The sequence below is a fragment of the Neoarius graeffei genome, chromosome 17 (genome assembly GCF_027579695.1).
Source record: "Neoarius graeffei isolate fNeoGra1 chromosome 17, fNeoGra1.pri, whole genome shotgun sequence".
Classification (NCBI taxonomy): Eukaryota; Metazoa; Chordata; class Actinopteri; order Siluriformes; family Ariidae; genus Neoarius; species Neoarius graeffei.
The window spans coordinates 51,571,536-51,592,694 of NC_083585.1; the positions used below are offsets into that span (position 1 = coordinate 51,571,536).

At 41.8% G+C, this 21,159-nt stretch overlaps 1 protein-coding gene across 1 annotated transcript in view; it reads left to right on the forward strand.

Annotated features, from left to right (window-relative positions):
- The first annotated feature begins 316 nt into the window (after positions 1–316).
- The window catches only part of trim3a (tripartite motif containing 3a), an 85,163-nt gene continuing 64,320 nt past the window's right edge, over positions 317–21,159 (forward strand). Inside the window, exon 1 of the mRNA XM_060897717.1 lies at positions 317–441. The gene's annotated coding sequence lies outside the window, so the exon portion shown is untranslated. The remainder of the gene's footprint in view (positions 442–21,159) is intronic.

Sequence of the window (21,159 nt, forward strand, 5' to 3'; positions counted from 1 at the left end):
ATTCCCCACACCCCAAAGCCACCCCTGTGGATGGATGTGAGACAGAAGAGAATGCAGTAAAAGTGATTGGTATTGAGGATGACTGCTCTGAAGCAGGCCTGGGCGTTGGACTCGGGCCATATGCCTCTGCAGTATAGATTACAGAAAAAGCACTGAGTCATATTTGCATATTCCAAAACACGCCCTTTTATTGGTTGTTCCAACTTCCCTCACTGCTGCGTCAACCAATGATATCACAACATCCGTTTAACCCCGCCCATATCTTCCCTCCTTCTCTGCTTCAATCTCGGTCTGGTTTCCTCCCAGTGTTGGAGAGAAAGGGCTGGTATTTAAAAGGCGGTATTGTTTACTTTAATGTCGGATTCGCAGTTAACAGTTGCTTATTTCCATGCTGGGCTTAAAGGGATGTTGACGCTGTTTTAACTCCAGATACAGTTCCACGTAAGTTCAGCTTTGCTTTGCTGTTTCTGCTAAAAACAAGAAAACCAAATAGATTCCGCTTTCTCAGTTGAAAGCTTATCCTGAGGATGAATAATTCATTATATGTCGGCTGACATTAAAGAACCAGCGGCGCAAAATGGTTGCTTTTATTAGATACAGTGTTTCACCTGCGAGCTGAAAATGAACGCGTTTGTTTCATGTGTAGCAATAAATAAATACATAAATAAGGCCGGTTTGTTTAGACGCTGGTGTCGAGAAATGTCTAAACAACGAGATATTACAGCTATTTGCTCCTTTCATTCATTCATTCATTCATTCATTCATGTCAAAGGATATTAATCATTAATACATATGCACAGGTCGCTTCCTGTAGCCAGGGTTGCCAGGTATTCATTACAAATCAGCCAATATAATATAATATAATATATAATATAATACAAGATAATACACTCTTATCCATCTATTATCCATACAGGACCCTTTTTTCCTCCCAATGGAATAAAAACATGTGTTCGATTCCCTTCTAGTCAGTTTCATTCGTTTGGTTTGATAGCATGCAATATTGTTTGCATATTGCTTAATTTACATGTATTATGTCACTCTACACAATGGCGAATATACCACAAGTTGGCCTAGTGGTTAGCGTGTCCACCTCTCAGTCGGGAGATTGCAAGTTCTACTCATGGTCAGGTCATGCCAAAGTCCTTCCCATGCCAAGTGGTGCATAGGGTGGTGCCAATCTCTGTTTCCGTAGCCCTCGGCCTCTTACATAGCTAGGGTTACAGTGGGGGGCTAGTCTTCTGGTAACTGCGGGAGTTTGACTCCCCACTCACATCTGTATTGCAGCGTGCCTTGCCAGACGGCAGTAGGTACCTTTTTTTTTTTTAATGATGGTCTTTGGTATGATCCGGCCATGAGTCAAACTCGCAATCTCCCGATCGAGAGGCGAATACTCTAACCACTAGGCCAGACCATCGTAAAAATGGTACCTGGCAAGGCATGCTGCAATACAGATGCGAGTGGGGAGTCAAACTTTCGCGGTTACCAGAAGACTAGTCCCCCACTGTAGCCCTAGCTATGTAATAGGCAAGAGGCCAAGGGCTATGGAGATCAGTGCCACCCTATGTGCCACATGGTGTGGGAAGGGACTTTGACTTTTGACCCAATGGAGAATGAGCGTTGAATATGGCTTACGATATTGCATGGCCATGACGCTCAGCCGGAAACAGGGAGTTAGGGGGGACTTGCTACCTAAACTGGAGGAGTTTAAGTATCTCAGGGCTTTGTTGACGAGTGAGGGTAAGTTGTGGGTGGTAGAAATGGGCAACTGGACTTGCTTGAAGATTCTTGAAAACGTTTCACCTCTCGTCCAAAAGGCTTCCTCGGTTCTGTCTGACTAATAGGGAGTATCAGATATTATCAGATAGGGAGTATCAGATATTTGATACTATTAGTCAGACAGAACTGAGGAAGCCTTTTGGACGAGAGGTGAAACGTTTTCAAGAATCTTCAAGCAAGTCCAGTTGCCCATTTCTACCACCCACAGTTTACTATGACCTGGATGATTGAGAATCTTCACAGAGTGAGGGTAAGGGGGAGCAGGAGTTGGACAGATGGATCGGGGCAGCGTCAGCAGTGATGCAGATGCTAAACCGGTCTGTTGCGGTAAAGAGAGAGCTGAGCCAAAAGGCAAAGCTCTCAATTTACTGGTCCATCTACGTTCCCACTCTCACCTATGGTCACAAGCTATGGGTAGTGACCGAAAGAATGAGAGATGAGTTTTCTCCATAGGGCGGCTGGGCTCTCCCTTAGAGACAGGGTGAGAAGCTTGGTCATTCGGGAGAGACTCGGAGTAGAACCGCTGCTCCTCCACATCGAAATGAGTCAGTTGAGGTGGTTCAGGCACCCTGTCAGGATGCCCCCTGAACACCTCCCAAGGCATTTCTAGGCATGCCTCACTGGGAGGAGACGGATGGATGGATGGATGGATATTGCATGGTTGTCAAGACAACATGACGTCGGAGCTGATACGAATATTCAATGAGAGAGCTTTCTGCTGCACAGAAGCATTTCTTTGTTCGCCAGGAAAGAGAAAGATGCATTGAACACCCGAAGGCTACCAAAACTTCATGAGATGTTCTTCACGCGTATTTACAAGAGGAAAAACATACCAATGGATGTTGGGGAAAAAAGCTGGAAAAGAGACATGTCGGAGATGTAAAACTTCTGTGTTAGCGAGTGACTGTGGTAATTTGGAAACAAGCATGGCTGCCAGGTTTGCTTCATTAAATATGGAAGATTTTGAGAGAATTTTGAAAGAGAAAGACACGTTGAACACCTGAAAGGAATGTGTATGAATAATAATAATAATAATAATATTGGCTGGCTTTTTTGTGGTATATCAGATGTATTCCATTCAGTTACTCATCTTTGACTTGTTCGGTATCACGCTAGCTGAATGGAATATATCTGCTATACCACGCAACACCAGCCAATATTATTTAAATACTCAAAATAATCGTACTGTAATATTAACAAAGAAATACCTAAAAGTCAACCAAGTAGTATTTAAATTAAGTTTCTCTAAATATTTAATTTCTAAAATGATCTTAATATGGTCACAATATGTATTATTGCATGTCTCAATTCATAATGCATAAGATTGGTTTAGTCCATTTGATACAATCTTACACTCACCGGCCACTTTAACAGGAACTTGTTCTTGATTCTAAGATTCCTGTTCTCGGCTGCAGGAGTGGAACCCAACGTGGTCTTCTGTTCTGTTGTTGCATGCTGAGATGCTTTTCTGCTCACCACGGTTGTAAAGAGTTGCTATGAGTTACTATATCCTTCCTGGCAGCTCGAACCATTCTGGCCATTTTCCTCTGACCTCTCTTATCAACGAGGCGTTTGTTTCCACTCACAGAACTGTCGCCCACTCACACTTTTTTTTTTTTTTTTAATTTATTTTGTTTGTTTTTTGCACCATTCTATGGAAACTCTAGAGACTGTTGTGTGTGAAAACCCCAGGAGATCAGCAGTTTCTGAAATACTCAAACCAGTCCATCTGGCTCAAACCAACACCCATACCACAGTGAAAGTCACACTTTTTTGAGATCACAATGTTTCCAATTCTAGTGTTTGTTTGAAGTGAATATTAACTGAAGCTCTTGATTTGTATCTGCATGATTTGATGCATTGTGCTGCTGTCAAGGGATCGGCTGATTTAGAGAACTGCATAAAACTACAGGTCTGTGGGTGTTCTTAATAAAGTGGCCAGTGAGTGAACTGTGGATAGGAAAAAGAGGCACGTGCATGAGAGACTCCTGAGAGAGGGAAATTTATTGCTTTTGCTTGTGGTGAGTAGTTGTTTTGCATGTTCTCCTGGTGTCCTCTGGTTTCCCCCAAAACATGCTGGTATGTAGATTGGCGACTCAAAATTGCCATGGCTTGTGTGCGCGTATGTGCATGGTGCCCTGTGATGGACTGGTATCCCATCTAGAGTGAACACCTCACACCCAGTGTTTTCGGGAATATCTACTTGTTTCACCTCCTAGAGCCTCGAAAGCTGTTAAATAGAGTTCACATTTATTTCTACACTTCTTTTTTTAAACAGTAAACATGGCCATGAAGCAGGTTTATAGAACCCCAGATGTACATTACCGTTCAAAAGTTTGGGGTCACCCAGACAATTTTGTGTTTTCCATGAAAAGTCACACTTTTATTTCCCACCATAAGTTGTAAAATGAATAGAAAATATAGTCAAGACATTTTTCTGGCCATTTTGAGCATTTAATCGACCCCACAAATGTGATGCTCCAGAAACTCAATCTGCTCAAAGGAAGGTCAGTTTTATAGCTTCTCTAAAGAGCTCAACTGTTTTCAGCTGTGCTAACATGATTGTACAAGGGTTTTCTAATCATCCATTAGCCTTCTGAGGCAATGAGCAAACACATTGTACCATTAAGGCCAATTTATGCTGACAACCCAGTCCTTGCAGATGGCGTCTGCGTAGCGCCCCCCCCCCCCCCCCCCTTCACAGACGCTCTGCGCGCACCTCCCAAAAATTGTGACCACCGCAGAAGCCTCGCAGACAAGAGGGCTCTGATTGGTCCACTCTACATCCGCTGTACACGCACTTTCGCTTCCCTACTTTCCCAGTTTGGTTTGTTTTCACTACCGCTATTTTTAAAAACACGAGCGAAGATGGAGCAGCACGAAGAGCGGTTGATCAAGGAAGTACGTACATCTATACGACTCCAGTTCTAGTCATTAGAAGTAACCAGAGGACAAACACTCCACTAACCACACCCACCAACTACTCCTAGCGATTTCGCGACTTCGCACCCCCTTGCGTTGTGGCGGTGAATAACATCACGCACGCCTATCACTCCCCGCTCAACGATAAATTGCAACTGTCTGCGAAAAGCCATCTGCGAAAGCCTTGTCGCAAGAGCATGCAGAGGCCCTTAGAACACTGGAGTGATATGCCGCTTTTCCACTACCAACGCGGCTGAGTTGGGCTGAGCCGTGCCGTGCTGAGTTGGGCTGAGTCGAGCTGAGCGGGGCTGTTGGAGTTGCATTTCGACTACAACCGCACTGAACCACGCTGGCTGGAAGTGGGTGGACACATTGGGTGGAGTTAGCGAAAGTGGGTGGACGTCAGGTGATGTCGTTATGTGGCGCAAACAGTGACATCAGTGAGCTTTTAAGCGGTAGTCTCACAACCCGGAGAGTAAACAATAAACATGGAGGACATGGAGTCGTTAGTGTTGCTGGTCTTGGTGCTGTGGCTTGTTGTCACCGACAATGCGGACAGATACTGGCAAGAGCGTATAGATGAGGCGAGGCGCATAAGGCTTCATAATTCTCGTAATTCGTAATTCTCCTTCTTCCGGGTTTACGGTGTTTACAGATCCCAGCGTGCTCGCGGGGCGTCTGTGGGCATGTGAGGACACTCCTCCTCACCAATCAGTGCACAGGGGAGTGTCTCCTCACGCCCCTAGCCCCACTCGGCTCGGTTTGGCTCGCTTCAGCCCCACTCCAAAACCGTGCGAGTTTTGGGGGCTAAGCAGGGCTGAAGCGAGCTGAGTCGTGCTGTTCTTAGATAGTTGAAACGCAAGCCCTGTCGGGCTGAAGTGAGCTGAAGCGAGCTGAAGTGAGCTGAAAAAGGGTAGTGGAAAAGGGCCAATAGTTGCTGGAAATGGGCCTCTATACACCTATGGAGATATTGCACCAAAAACCAGACATTTGCAGCTAGAATAGTCATTTACCACATTAGCAATGTATAGAGTGGATTTCTGATTAGTTTAAAGTGATCTTCATTGAAAAGAACAGTGCTTTTCTTTCAAAAATAAGGACATTTCAAAGTGACCCCAAACTTTTGAACGGTAGTGTAGGTTTAGAGTCTGGATGTCAATTTAGACCCCAGACGGGGGTCCCGGTACATGCCATGCGTTCAGGCTCGCTGTGGATCCAGAGCCTCTACTAGAATACTGCTGGGCATGAGGATAAGACTGAAATCCACTCAGGGTGAGACACCAGTCCATAACATGGCATCTCTTTTTTTTTTTTTTTTTTCTCTCTCTCTCTCTCTCACACACACACACACTCACACCTCAAGAGGAATTTAATTTATTTTATCCAGCATGTGTTTGTGAAACGGCCAGAAACCCAGAGCAAACCCATGTAGTCACAGAGAGGGCATGGAAAACTCAGTACACAGACATTAACCCGAGCTCAGGATCCAACCCTGAAGTTGTGAAGTGGTAACACTACCTGTTCTACCACTCTAAGCCATGTAGGATAAGATTGAGTGGAAGAACTGTTTTATTCTATCCACATTCAGTGGATTTTAAGAAACAGAACATTTTTCTTTTTGGCAAATTTTGCTAAAAACGTTATTCAAAATGTCTGACAAAATAAATTCTGCTTAGAATGTAAACAAACCGACGGAATGACAGTAGCAATTTGTGAACGATGCAATACTAATTCTTGAAAAATAAAAAAAAGGTATGTTCTTACCATCAAGTACTTTTTTTATTCCACATCTTGTTTTGTGGAGGTTTTTTTTGGGGGGGGGGGGTTGTTTTCGAGTAGAGATTTTATTTCACCCTCGGTTGTTTCAGTGACACGCACCACCATTTTGTTTTTCTCTACTCACGGTATATGAGCTGATAGCCTAGTCGTAGAGTAGCCAGTCAGAGCATGTGATTGCTTATATCCAGTGAATGTGGATAGAATCGCACATATATTTTATCCAGTACAGAGCTACACTCCGAATAGGAACGAGAGGCATGTTCAGGAGGCTCGATAGCGCATGCTGGAATATTTAGGGTGTATTTATGATGATTTGTTGGATTGCTGTATGGAGGATGTGTATATATTTTGCTATCCAAGAGTGAATAGGTTTTGCTCTGTAGATCGAATCCAGTCTGTAGTCAAATTAGGCCTCTGCAAAAAAAAAAAAAAAAAAAGCCCAGTCTCAAACCTTTAGAGAAATCAACAATCAGACAAACATTGTGGGAAGATCACAAACCTGGCAACCTTGTTCACAACATTCTCTTTAAAGTCTTAAACTCCTCTCTTCTATATTTGAGTATAATCAGGACGAGGACAATTCTAATAATTGATATATAAACAAAACAAAAATAAATTAAATTGTATAATTTATTTTTGTTTGTTTTTTTACATTTATTTTTGTGTATGAGAGGTCGATGCAGACACTAGTGCATATTTAATTAAGGTCAAATGAGTATGAGGATTTACCGAAAGTAAGAGCAAAGGAAAAATAACCCACAAAATGGATCATTTTACTGATATCTTTGGCCCGGAGCCGCTTGCACATTCCAGAGAGCAGTATCATGCATGTATATGGTGAACGCAACTGTTTAACCTCACGTCACTAAGAAGATATTTACCTTTTCCGCCGCACAGGCGACATAATTTCTCTGATTAGTTTGCAGCTAGAACACAAACTTAAATAAAGCTGCACAAACTCATAGTAGGTTGATGCTGTAAATGCAGGGGAAATTATCCAAAAGGCCAACCGTCAGCCTGTTAACATGTGCGAGGTACAGAGCCAGAGGGCAGCTGTTAAACAACTGGCAAGTCAGCTGTTAGTCAAAACAAGGTTGTTATTGAAGTTCAGCTATGAAAAATGTCATAAACTGTGTATTGTGATTGTGTGTGTACAACCCCGATTCCAAAAAAGTTGGGACAAAGTACAAATTGTAAATAAAAACGGAATGCAATGATGTGGAAGTTTCAAAATTCCATATTTTATTCAGAATAGAACATAGATGACATATCAAATGTTTAAACTGAGAAAATGTATCATTTAAAGAGAAAAATTAGGTGATTTTTAAATTTCATGACAACACATCTCAAAAAAGTTGGGACAAGGCCATGTTTACCACTGTGAGACATCCCCTTTTCTCTTCACAACAGTCTGTAAACGTCTGGGGACTGAGGAGACAAGTTGCTCAAGTTTAGGGATAGGAATGTTAACCCATTCTTGTCTAATATAGGATTCTAGTTGCTCGACTGTCTTAGGTCTTTTTTGTTGTATCTTCCGTTTTATGATGCGCCAAATGTTTTCTATGGGTGAAAGATCTGGACTGCAGGCTGGCCAGTTCAGTACCCGGACCTTTCTTCTATGCAGCCATGATGCTGTAATTGATGCAGTATGTGGTTTGGCATTGTCATGTTGGAAAATGCAAGGTCTTCCCTGAAAGAGACGTCGTCTGGATGGGAGCATATGTTGCTCTAGAACCTGGATATACCTTTCAGCATTGATGGTGTCTTTCCAGATGTGTAAGCTGCCCATGCCACACGCATTAATGCAACCCCGTACCATCAGAGATGCAGGCTTCTGAACTGAACGCTGATAACAACTTGGGTCGTCCTTCTCCTCTTTAGTCCGAATGACATGGCGTCCCTGATTTCCATAAAGAACTTCAAATTTTGATTCGTCTGACCACAGAACAGTTTTCCACTTTGCCACAGTCCATTTTAAATGAGCCTTGGCCCAGAGAAGACATCTACGCTTCTGGATCATGTTTAGATACGGCTTCTTCTTTGAACTATAGAGTTTTAGCTGGCAACGGCGGATGGCACGGTGAATTGTGTTCACAGATAATGTTCTCTGGAAATATTCCTGAGCCCATTTTGTGATTTCCAATACAGAAGCATGCCTGTATGTGATGCAGTGCCGTCTAAGGGCCTGAAGATCACGGGCACCCAGTATGGTTTTCCGGCCTTGACCCTTACGCACAGAGATTCTTCCAGGTTCTCTGACTCTTTTGATGATATTATGCACTGTAGATGATGATATGTTCAAACTCTTTGCAATTTTACACTGTCGAACTCCTTTCAGATATTGCTCCACTATTTGTCGGCGCAGAATTAGGGAGATTGGTGATCCTCTTCCCATCTTTACTTCTGAGAGCCGCTGCCGCTCCAAGATGCTCTTTTTATACCCAGTCATGTTAATGACCTATTGCCAATTGACCTAATGAGTTGCAATTTGGTCCTCCAGCTGTTCCTTTTTTGTACCTTTTAACTTTTCCAGCCTCTTATTGCCCCTGTCCCAACTTTTTTGAGATGTGTTGCTGTCATGAAATTTCAAAGGAGCCAATATTTGGCATGAAATTTCAAAATGTCTCACTTTTGACATTTGATATGTTGTCTATGTTCTATTGTGAATGCAGTATCAGTTTTTGAGATTTTGTAAATTATTGCATTCCGTTTTTATTTACAATTTGTACTTTGTCCCAACTTTTTTGGAATCGGGGTTGTATAATAACAGCCCATTTCTCTTAATGAATTTCACACACATTATACAGGTTTAACACATGTTTTGGGTCATGCCTCAGCTCTGTGCCTGTTATTTTGCAGCAGCCTTTGGGTCAAGTACAGTTCACATGAGCGGCGTAGCTAATAAGTAAGTTCATGGGGGAAATAAATGAATTAAAATCACTGCGTGATCAGGATACTGGAGACTAGACAGTAAAAGGATCAACAACTGCACAAATTCTTTAATAAAGACACATAAGCCATATTAATACCGGAGTATTAGGTTTCAAACAGGAAAAATAACTGATTCTGGCTAGTTAATCCTATTTCTCACCATGGAAGCGAGATGATTACATGAACTAAGGAATGCGTTCTTTTGACACTTGCTGGCAGTTAAATGTGGAGGAATCATAACGTTTTTGTCGACATTTTGTGAACGTCACTGTAGCGCAGTTATTGTGCAGACCATGTTATTTGGCATGTGTTATCGTTAATGAGCTGTGATGGAGAAACTTCTTCAAACCTGAAATCTTTCCCCCACCATTTTCCTTCTGGCACCCATAACCAGACAGTAAAATGCAGGGTAATGCTAATAATAACGCTATGTTTTGTCTACACGCCCACACTTGGTGGAAATGCAAGCATTGGACGTCGAGTCAGTGAGCTCTGACATCGTTTTCAGCCTTCAGTACACTCAAAGTGAAAGGGGGGGGGGGGGGGGGACATGGATGACTCCATGTTCATGTTTCTTTTATTATCCAAAAGGCCATCCATTAACTTGTTAGCATGTGCGAGGTACAGTGTTGGAGAGCAGCTGGAAAACAACTGACAAGTCAGCTGTTAGTGAAAACGTATGTTATTGAAGTTCGGCTATGAAAAATGTCAAACAAGCTAGACAGCTAAGTGTGATGAATGATGTATATTTTCCTCCTGAATACAGCTAAATTTATTGTCCGTGTTATCTGTATGTATGGAAGTTGATCAATCCAAAGCTAATACTGGTAGACAGTATAACTTGTTTTACTGATGATGCTGTGAGCAACCATTTTGATTTGACGTCACTTACGGAACTTGGCGTCAAAGAGATGTTTTTTTTCCTGGTCAGAGGTTGGGAATTATGAGTTATGAAGAAGTTGTCGTCATCGTCTTTGTCACATGAACATTACAGAATTTCCCTGTCCACAGAATTTTTTTTTCTTTTCTTTACAAATCCCAGCTTGGTAGGAAGCTGGAGTCAGCCATGATATGGCATCCCTGGAGCAGAGAGGATTAAGGGCCTTGCTCAAGGGCCTAACTTGGTGATGCTGGGGTTTGAAGCAGGGTAATGCCCAGCCTTCTGATCAATAAGCCTGAGCCATGAAGGGCACAAACTTGGTGATGCTAGGGTTTGAACCCCCAGCTTTCTCATCAGTAGATCAACTTGGTGGTGCTGGGATTTGAAGCCCCAACCTTCTCATCAGTAACCCTGAACCATGAAGGGCCCAAACTTGGTCGTGTTGGGGTTTGAACCCCTGACCTTCTCATTAGTAACCCAGAGCCTGAACCATGAAGGGCCCACACTTGGTGGTGCTGGGGTTTGAAGCCCCAACCTTCTGATCAGTAACCCAGAACCTTAACCATGAAGGACACAAACTTGGTGGTGTTGGGCTTTGAACCCCTGACCTTCTGATCCGTAACCTAAAGAAAAGGTTTTCAGTAGTTTTACTGACCAACTTGAATTGTATTTTGTAAATATAAATGAAGTTAGAATTTGATGCCTGCATCACACTCAAAAGTTAGGACAGAGGCATTATTACCATTGTATTACATCACTGTTCCTTTCATAATACTTTCTTATGGGATCTGAGGATACTAATTGCAGTTTTGCAATTGGATTTTTTTTTTTGTCCATTCCTGCTTGATGCAAGACTTCAGCTGCTCAACAGTCCGTGGTCGCCATTTTCTGATTCTCCTCTTCATGATGCACTATACATTCTCAATAGAAGACAGATCTGGACTGGCAGCAGGCCAGTCAAGCACATGCACTCTGTGTCTACAAAGCCACGCTGTTGTAACCCGTGTAGAACGAGGCCTGGCATTGTCCTGCTGAAATAAGCATGGACTTCCTGGGAAGAGATGTCACCTTGATGGCAATGTATCTCTACTTCACTGGTATCTTCCCACACATGCAGCTCACCCATGCCGTGGGCACTGATGCCCCGCCCACACACACCATCACAGATGCTGGCTTTTGCACCTTTCTGTGATGATAACTGGATGGTCGTGTTCACCTTTGGCACAGAGAACTCCATGTCTGGTTTTCCCGAAAACAAGCTGAAATGTGACTCATCTGACCACAACACACACACTTCCACTGTTTTTTGGTCCATCTGAGATGAGTTCAGGCCCAGAGAAATCGGCAGTGTTTCTGCATGGAATGGATGAATGGCTTCCTTCTTGCGTAGTACGGTTTCAGGTTACATTTTCTGAATGCAGCAGCGGACTGTGTTAAGTGACTTCAGTTTTCTGAAGTACTCCTGAATCCATGTAGCTATGTTTGTCACATTAGCATGATGGTTTCTCAGGCAGTGTCACCTGAGGGCTCGAAGGTCATGCACATTCAACAGTGGTTTCCGACCTTGTCCTTTACACACTGAGATGTCTCTGAATTCCCTGAGTCTTTTCACAATATGATGTACTGGAGATTTTGAAAGGCCTAAAATCTTGTACTGAGACATGTTCTTTTTGAATTGACTAACAATTTTCACACAGGGGTGGCATGGTGGTGTAGTGGTTAGCGCTATCGCCTCACAGCAAGAAGGTCCGGGTTCGAGCCCCGTGGCCGGCGAGGGCCTTTCTGTGCGGAGTTTGCATGTTCTCCCCGTGTCCGCGTGAGTTTCCTCCGGGTGCTCCGGTTTCCCCCACAGTCCAAAGACATGCAGGTTAGGTTAACTGGTGACTCTAAATTGACCGTAGGTGTGAATGTGAGTGTGAATGGTTGTCTGTGTCTATGTGTCAGCCCTGTGATGACCTGGCGACTTGTCCAGGGTGTACCCCGCCTTTCGCCCGTAGTCAGCTGGGATAGGCTCCAGCTTGCCTGCGACCCTGTAGAACAGGATAAAGCGGCTACAGATGATGAGATGAGATGAGATTTAAGTTGGTCAGTAAAACTCTGGAAAATCTTTTTGTTGTACTTTTGTCAGTTAAATAAAGGTTTACATGATTGAACAAATCACAGATTATTATTGCATTTTGGAAGATCTCAACTTTTTTGGAAAGTGTATGTGATGGATATCTATATAAATGAAAAGAAAGCACAATTTATTCATCACACACTTGTGAAATTTCCTCTCTGCATTTAACCCATCTGAAGCAGTGAACACACACACACGTGAGCAGTGAGCGCACACACATACCCAGAGCAGTGGGCAGCCATGCTAACAGCGCCCGGGGAGCAGTTGGGATTTAGGTGCCCTGCTCAAGGGCACCTCAGCCCAAGGCCATCCCATATTAACCTAACAGCATGTCTTTGGACTGTGGGGGAAACCGGAGCACCCGAAGGAAACCCACGCAGTCACGGGGAGAACATGCAAACTCCACACAGAAAGGCCCTCACCAGCTGCTGGGTTCGAACCCAGAACCTTCTCGCTGTAAGGCGACTGTGCTAACCACTACGCCGCCCAATAAAATTTCACACACAAAATATGACACTGTTTTTTACTGGGAAATACGTCACTCATATTTTTCACACAAACTACATCTGGGACGTTGAGTAACACACATAATATTCCAATATCTTTACTCGTGGGGAACTCGAAGAATTGTTTTGATTAACTCTCGCAGTTTTTGTTTGTGAATGTGTCGACATAAATCACATGTTGGCTTGAAGATATGAAGTTTATCTTCTCATGTTGAAAAACTTGCATTTTTTTTTTTCTTATACAAAATACATCCTGGACCTGAGTCGCATATTTTCCAGTATCTTCACTCATGATATTGATGACGTCACTCTCGGTATTTTCCCGCTGACTTGACATGTCAAAATGGCAAACCAGTTCAAAATGAATGTGGGCGTTTTTTTTTGTTTGTTTTTTTTTTTTAAATTAACTTGCATATAAAAAGAATATGACATGGTGGCACAAAGTTATGAAGTTTTATTTTCTTTAGTTGAAAAATATTTCACGAGTGAGCGCAGTGAACACATGAAATACGTTCACCACTCGAAGATGACCTCTTCATGCCACTGTGTAGTGTGTATGGGTGTGAACTGTTTGCTTTAACATGTTTCACTCATAGTCATGAATCAGCATTAGGTTAGCAATCAATGGCTTGTTGATCTCTTGCGTTCTTTGTTTCAGATCCGTTCTACAGCATATCGTCTGTAGAGCTTCTAAAGCTGAGAACATTTCTGTTCAGATTGGTTGGTGTAAAGTGGGCGTGAACAAGACGTTTTCTCACTCCCTGATTGGCTGATGCAGACGTAGTGAAAAGGAAACACGTTCACGGATTGATATAAGCATGTCCACATGGGAACCGTTTCAGAAATCCACAAACAAATGCAGAAATTTCTCACGTTTTCATTCAAATAAATTCAACTGATTCCACTAACATTTGAACATATAAATAAACAGCTGACATATTTGTGAAACAAAAATATGAAATTTTTATGGATCTAATTTTATTTATTTGCAAATTATGTAACAAAAATATCTCCACAGACTGCACTTCTGACTTAAAGGGAGAAGAATGTTCTGTGCCATGTAGCGCTCTTGGCGTCCACCTTGTCCTTTATCTTCTGATACCAGGAAACATTGGTGGATGTTTTCTCACGGGTTGCAGATGACTGATGTGGATAATTCTTCTGAAAAGAGCAGATGCTGACAGGAGTTACAGGAGGAACAGTTTCAGCCATCTGCTGTTCAGGACAGTAGAGGTGAGGTGGATGAGAGGGCAGTGAGGGATGATAAATAAACTGAAAGGAAGCTCAGCGCCTCTTGTTTGAGCACGACAGCACGCCAGCTTTTCAGAACAGCACCCACTGGGTAGAAAGCTAAATTACTGGTTCAGAGGGAATGAGATGGCAGGAGTACAGCTTTGTCTTTCTTTTGTCCTTTGCATGGAAAAAAAAAAGTGAACCATGTCTTCGTGAGGTTTTTTTTTTTTTTTTTTTATGATTTGTTGGAGTCCATTTTTCTGATGCAATATAATCGTCTTTTTTTTAAACCCCTAAGCATCTATACATGGAATAGTACGATATAAAATAATCAATAACAGGGTGGTGTGATGGGGCGGCACGGTGGTGTAGTGGTTAGCGCTGTCGCCTCACAGCAAGAAGGTCCGGGTTCGAGCCCCGTGGCCGGCGAGGGCCTTTCTGTGCGGAGTTTGCATGTTCTCCCCGTGTCCGTGTGGGTTTCCTCCGGGTGCTCCGGTTTCCCCCACAGTCCAAAGACATGCAGGTTAGGTTAACTGGTGACTCTAAATTGACGGTAGGTGTGAATGTGAGTGTGAATGGTTGTCTGTGTCTATGTGTCAGCCCTGTGATGACCTGGCGACTTGTCCAGGGTGTACCCCGCCTTTCTCCTGTAGTCAGCTGGGATAGGCTCCAGCTTGCCTGCGACCCTGTAGAACAGGATAAAGCGGCTAGAGATAATGAGATGAGATGAATGAGGGTGGTGTGATACAATTTTTTTTAAATGAATGGGACATTGTACTTTTTATCCATTTATAGTTACAATTAATGTTTTGGAATGTCCATGTAACCAGTTGGTTTATGTTATCACTCACATTAGAAACAGTTGTTCTCTCACAAGCCTTTTTTCCCCCTTGAATTTAATCTGAAAACGCTTGCATTACCAAGAATTTGTAAACAACTCTGTCCGATGAATTTTGTGTAGAACATTTAATGGTTCCCCCCCCCGATTGTTACAAAGCACTGACACTGGAGACTCCTTCCATAAAGGTTAGATAAATATCTCCTGAAAGAAAATTTCACAATATCAGTACTTGCATGTCTTGCGAATGTAGAGCATCTGCCATACAACCCCCTGTGTAAGTTGTTACTATACAGGACTGTCACTGACATCACAGGTTTTTGTTTATCACACAGCGTTCACCATATTCCCGGGCAAACAAAGAACCCTAACCGCAACAGGTAATGAAGAAAACTGAGAGGACTGCAGTCAGTACAATTTCTCTGAAATGATTAAAAAAATGTATTTTATACCAGTAGATCGCACTACATCCAGAAGCTGAATCATGCAGGCATCACAGATTGATATAATTTACCCACAAACGTATTTATTATTTATTCTGCCCGCTGCGCTCTCTCTCCCTTCTTTGTTTGCTTGCTTGCTTGTTTGTTTTAAATGCAGAGGAGGAATGTGACAAAAATAAAGTCGTTGTCTTCTTAATTTACCCACAAATATATTTGTTCTACTTGAAACGCCTACGGCAATTCAGCTACCAGATTTGGGGCACTACGACATCCTGAACTATTTAGTATTTTGGATTTCTAAATACACCAGAGATACTAAAGGCACACACAAATACAGATGTATATTGATATTTTGAGGCAGGTTTCATGCTGGAATGTTATGGGAAGTTCCTTATAAAGAAAAATACCTTATTATGACAAAGGTAAGCTCAAACATGGACTTATAACAGCAATAAACAAGCCAGAGCCTAGAGCTTGCGTATTTTATGGTGTTTAGCCGAGTCTACCTTATCAGTACATAACAAATGCGCTGCTAGTTGAGCCAAGCATTAGGTCTAATAAAATATATCTTGTCCAAAGCCCACATCCAGATCTACATTTTAACATTGCACAGAGCTTTCACACTAACCTGATATAAAATGTCCTCCAAACACACTGGGGTGTTTTTGTTATCATGCAGTCTTCCTGTTTAACTGCAGTTTGCCATTTTTCTCGTCTTTTTGGGTTCACCAGGAAGCAGTGAAAAGTTAAACCAGGCTTATGTCCACGTCTGTTATTACATCCAAAAGCACTACAGGTCTCTGGCACTGTTCTTTGAGATGTAAGTTCTATAAGTTTATCTGTAGATGTTTACTGAATTGGGCTTACAATCACTCAAGTACACTTGTGCTGGTTGTTGTCGAACACAAAGCTTGCCTGGCAACGTGGCCGCATAAACAAATCCACAGTTGCAATGATGTCATGTGAAAGTCCTCTTTAGGAATGATAATACATTTAATGTAAACCTGTGGTTTGTCTTGGAGCCAGAACAACTGGCAAAGCTGCTGTTATAGGAAGCTAATCAACACTTTGGATGGGCTTGGAGATCTGATTGCTGTGGTATGAACAGTATTAACATGCATGGTATTCTGATACAGTGCCTTGCAAAAGTATTCATCCCCCTTGGTGTTTGTCTTGTTTTGCCGCATTACAAGCTGGAATTAAAATGGATTTGGGGGGGGGGGGATTAGCACAATTTGATTTACACAACTTGCCTACCTCTTTTAAAGGTGCAAATTGTTTTTGTTGTGACTTTGTGGAAGAGTGGCCAGAAAAAAGCCATTGCTTAATAAAACATGTTTGGAGTTTGCCCAACAGCATATGGTAGACTCCCCAAACACATAGAAGATGATTTTCTGGTCAAATGAGACTAAAATTGATATTTTTGGCCATCATGGGAAATGCTATGTGTGGCGCAAACCCAACACCTTGAGAACACCATTCCTACAGTGAAACATGGTGGTGGCAGCATCATGCTGTGGGGATATTTTTCATCTGCAGGGACAGGAAAGCTGGTCAGGACTGAAGGAAAGATGGATGGCACTAAATACAGGGCAATTCTGGAGGAAAACCTGTTTGAGCCAGCCAGAGGTTTGAGACTGGGACGAAGGTTCACGTTCCAGCAGGACAATGACCCGAAACATACTGCTAAAGCTGCACTGGAGTAGTTGAAATGTCTTGGAATGGCCTAATCAAAGCCCAGACCTCAATCCAATTGAGAATCTGTGGCATAACTTGAAGATTGCTGTACATCAACGCAACCCATCTAACTCGAAGGAGTTGGAGCAGTTTTGCCTTGATGAATGGGCAAAAATCCCAGTGGCTAGATGTGCTAAGCTAATAGAGACATACCCCAAGAGACTTGCAGCTGTAATTGCAGCAAAAGATGGCTCTACAAAGTATTGACTTTGGAGGGTTGAATACCTGTGCACACTCCAGACTTCTGTTTTTTCATTTTAATTATTGTTTGTGTCACAATAAAACAATTTGCACCTTTAAAGTTGTAGGCATGTTGTGTAAACCAAATGGTGCTAAACCCCTCCCAAATCCATTTTAATTCCAGTTTGTAATGCGACAAAACAGGACAAGCACCAAGGGGGATGAATACCTTTGCAAGGCACTGTATAAGGTCCTTATTTAATACAAAGCAAGTGGAGGAGGGACACATACTAGGCAGATAAATTTATTTTGACCTACGAATGTGACAAAATGACTACATTCTACAAGCTGTTCTGAGCGGTCAGCACGCTGCAGTATCAACTGCAAGTCAGGCATTTAGTTCAGGAGTAAAGCGGTTACAGCGGTTTCCTCACAGGTAATGTACAGAGTGACAGCTGATGCAGCAGGGCTCAGAATAGATTGACCTTGAGGTAATGTATGTGCCTGTGTTATTTGATGTGAACACAAATGTTTGCTCTAACGTCTCTCATCTCATCTCATCTTCATCTGCTTATCTGGAGCCGGGTTGCGGAGGTAGCAGTCTGAGCATGGAAGCCCAAACTTCCCTCTTCCCAGACACCTCGGCCAGCTCTATGTTTGCTCTAACGTGTCTCCATATATCACACACACACAGGTAGTAGACCATTAGCTTGCTCGCTCGCTCTGCTGTTTCCAGTCCACTCTATTATATACATTTGATTTGAATTGAGAAACGTTTCCCAAAACTGCCTTATAAAGCTTGCTAGATGCATGCGGGATGTGTCCAGATACCCATTCTGTTTCTTAACTGACTGGAGGACGCTTTGACTATGAATCAAATTAATTTATGCAAATAGTGTAATCGGAGTAATCTGCAGTCCTCTGTCACAGCAGATAGGAATGCAGGCACTGTACGGTGGATTAGCCACAGCCTTTTGTGTGTGGGCGCGCATGTGGTGGTTTTTTTTTTTTTTTGTCACTGAATGCAAAAGCCTGTGTGGAAATCTGATTAATCACTGCCAAGGAGGTGTTTAATTTTCATAGTCTGGGAGAGTGACATTCAGTTTGTTGTTTATACAGTTAAATGCAAAAGTTTGCACCCCCTTTTGTGTGTGTGTGGCTTTTTTTTTGTTTTGTTTTGGTTCCTGAATGCAAAAGCCTGTGTGGAAATCTGATTAAACACTCCCTTGGCAGTGATTTTGTCTTTCTCCCAGACTATGAAAAGTAATCACTGCCAAGGTGGTGTTTAATCAGATTTCCACACAGGTTTTTTCATTCAGGAACCAAAACAAGGAAGAAAAAAAAAACAAAAACAAGGGGGTGCAAACTTTTTTGCATTTAACTGTATAAACAACAAATGGATGGTCATTCTCCCAGACTATGAAAAATAGTTTGTTGTTTATACAGTTAAGCGCAAAAGTTTGCACCCCCTTTTTTTGGGGGGGGGGGGGGGGGATTTTCCTACCTATTATACACGGCATACGTGTTGGGTTTTTATTTATTATTATTATTTTATTTTATTTATTTTTTAATGTAGTATTATTTTATATATATATATATATATATATATATATATATATATATATATATATATATATATATATAATTAATATGAGTGATTCCACGCTTATGGGTACTGAAATGGGGACATGAACTTATTTTTAAAAATTCACCTAAAACCATTTCTTTTTTTTACCATCAGGTCACAAAACATGTAATCTTTAATGAATGATATGTTAAAAGATAACTTGAATTTTCTGAGATGTAATAAAAACATATTTATATTATGCCAAAGTCAGAACGTAACAGAAGTGTTGTGGACATATATATTCTCAATTTTAACAATGTAGAATTACTTTTTGAAACATAGGAAGGTGATGTTTTAGCAAATATAATTAATAAACATGTGTAGTAGAATAAACATACACATTCTTTCAATAAGATTAACATGGTATATAGCTAGATTGTAATTAATTTGTAACAGACGCGAGATGGACAATCGTAACAGAAGTAATGTAACAGACATCATTTTGGAACTCATAGGCTTGACTTTGGCATATAAATATGTTTTTATTACATCTCAGAAAATTAAAGTTATCTTTTAACATATCATTCATTAAAGATTACATGTTTTGTGACCTGATGGTAAAAAAGAAATGGTTTTAGGTGAATTTTTAAAAATAAGTTCATGTCCCCATTTCAGTACCCATAAGCGTGGAATTATCTATCTATCTATCTATCTATCTATCTATCTATCTATCTATCTATCTATCTATCTATCTATCTATCTATCTATCTCAAACAGGAGGATACAAAAAAAAAAAACTCGCGAGGTACTGAACCCCCAACTGCTCCTCGGGCGCTGTAGCATTGCTGCCCACTGCTGTGTGTGTATGTGTGCGCACGCGCTCATTTGTGTATGCATGTGTGTGATCACTGCTTCAGATGGGTTAAATGCAGAGGAGGAATTTCACTGTGCATGAGTGTACATATGACAAAATAAAGGCTTCTTATTGAGGTCTGTGGAACACTTTTATAGTTGATTCTCAAACGTTTTGGCCAGAAAGTGTTGCTTAATTTTCTTTAGTATAAATACACGTGTTTATATATAAAAAAAAAAAAAATCATGCGCACTGATTGGTCAAGAAATTCGGACCATTTCTCGATAATCGCCTCGAGCGGCTCTGTTTTTATTTATACTAAAACAATTATCTGCCTCAGGCTCAGTGAATATTGGTGAATAATAACCTCGACTTCATCTCAGTTATTATTCACTGATATTCACTTCACCTTCAGTGAATAATTGTTAAATAACAGCAGCTGTGATGATATTTCTGGTAGCTATTCGAATCATTACATTAATTCACTCATTATGCCGTTTATCAGTTCTGTAGTAACAACATGCGCAGGGATCTCTTATGGCGGTCGCTAAACAAAATATGATTGTTGATATGCAGAGGTTTTCTGTAAGGAGATGTTTATCAGTTACGGAAGGAGTCTTGAGTGTCTGTGCTTTCTCACAGTCAGAGTTAAACCTTTCCAGCTCTTTAAACTTTACCAGTTTCTGAGGAAGTGCATTCCCCCCCCAGTAATTTCAAGGCAGAAAAACAAAAGATTGGCGCGGGGACAACTGTTTATATCAGCCATAACAGTAAAACCACAGACAGGTGAATAACAGGGAATAACATTGATCATCTTGTTGCAAGGCACCTGGCAAGCAGTGGGATATATTAGGCAGCAAGAGAACAGTCAGTTCCTGAAGTTGATGTGTTGGAAGCAGGAAAAATGGGGAAGTGTACGGATCTGATGTGAAATAGTGATGGCGAGATGATTGGGTCAGAGCATCTCCAAAATGTCACATCTTGTGTGGTGTTACCGGGATACAGTGGTTAGTACCTACGTAGAGTGGTCCAAGGAAGGGTAATCAGTGAACCGGCGACAGGGTCATGGGTGTCGAAGGCTCACTGATTGATTTGCATGGGGCATGAAGGCCAGCCCATATGGTCCAATCCCACAGAACAGCTACTGTAGCACAAACTGCTGAGAAAAGTTAACGATTTTAAAAAGTTAATGATTGGTTGTATTGTTACAATGGCACTTGTCAAGCGGTGGGATATATTAAACAGTCAGTTCCTGAAGTTGATGTGTTGGAAGCAGGAAAAATGGGCAAACATTAGGATCTGATATAAACTTGTGATGGCCAGATGACTGGGTTAGAGCATCTGTAAAATGATAGAAAGGTGTCAGAATACACAATGCACATACACAGCTTG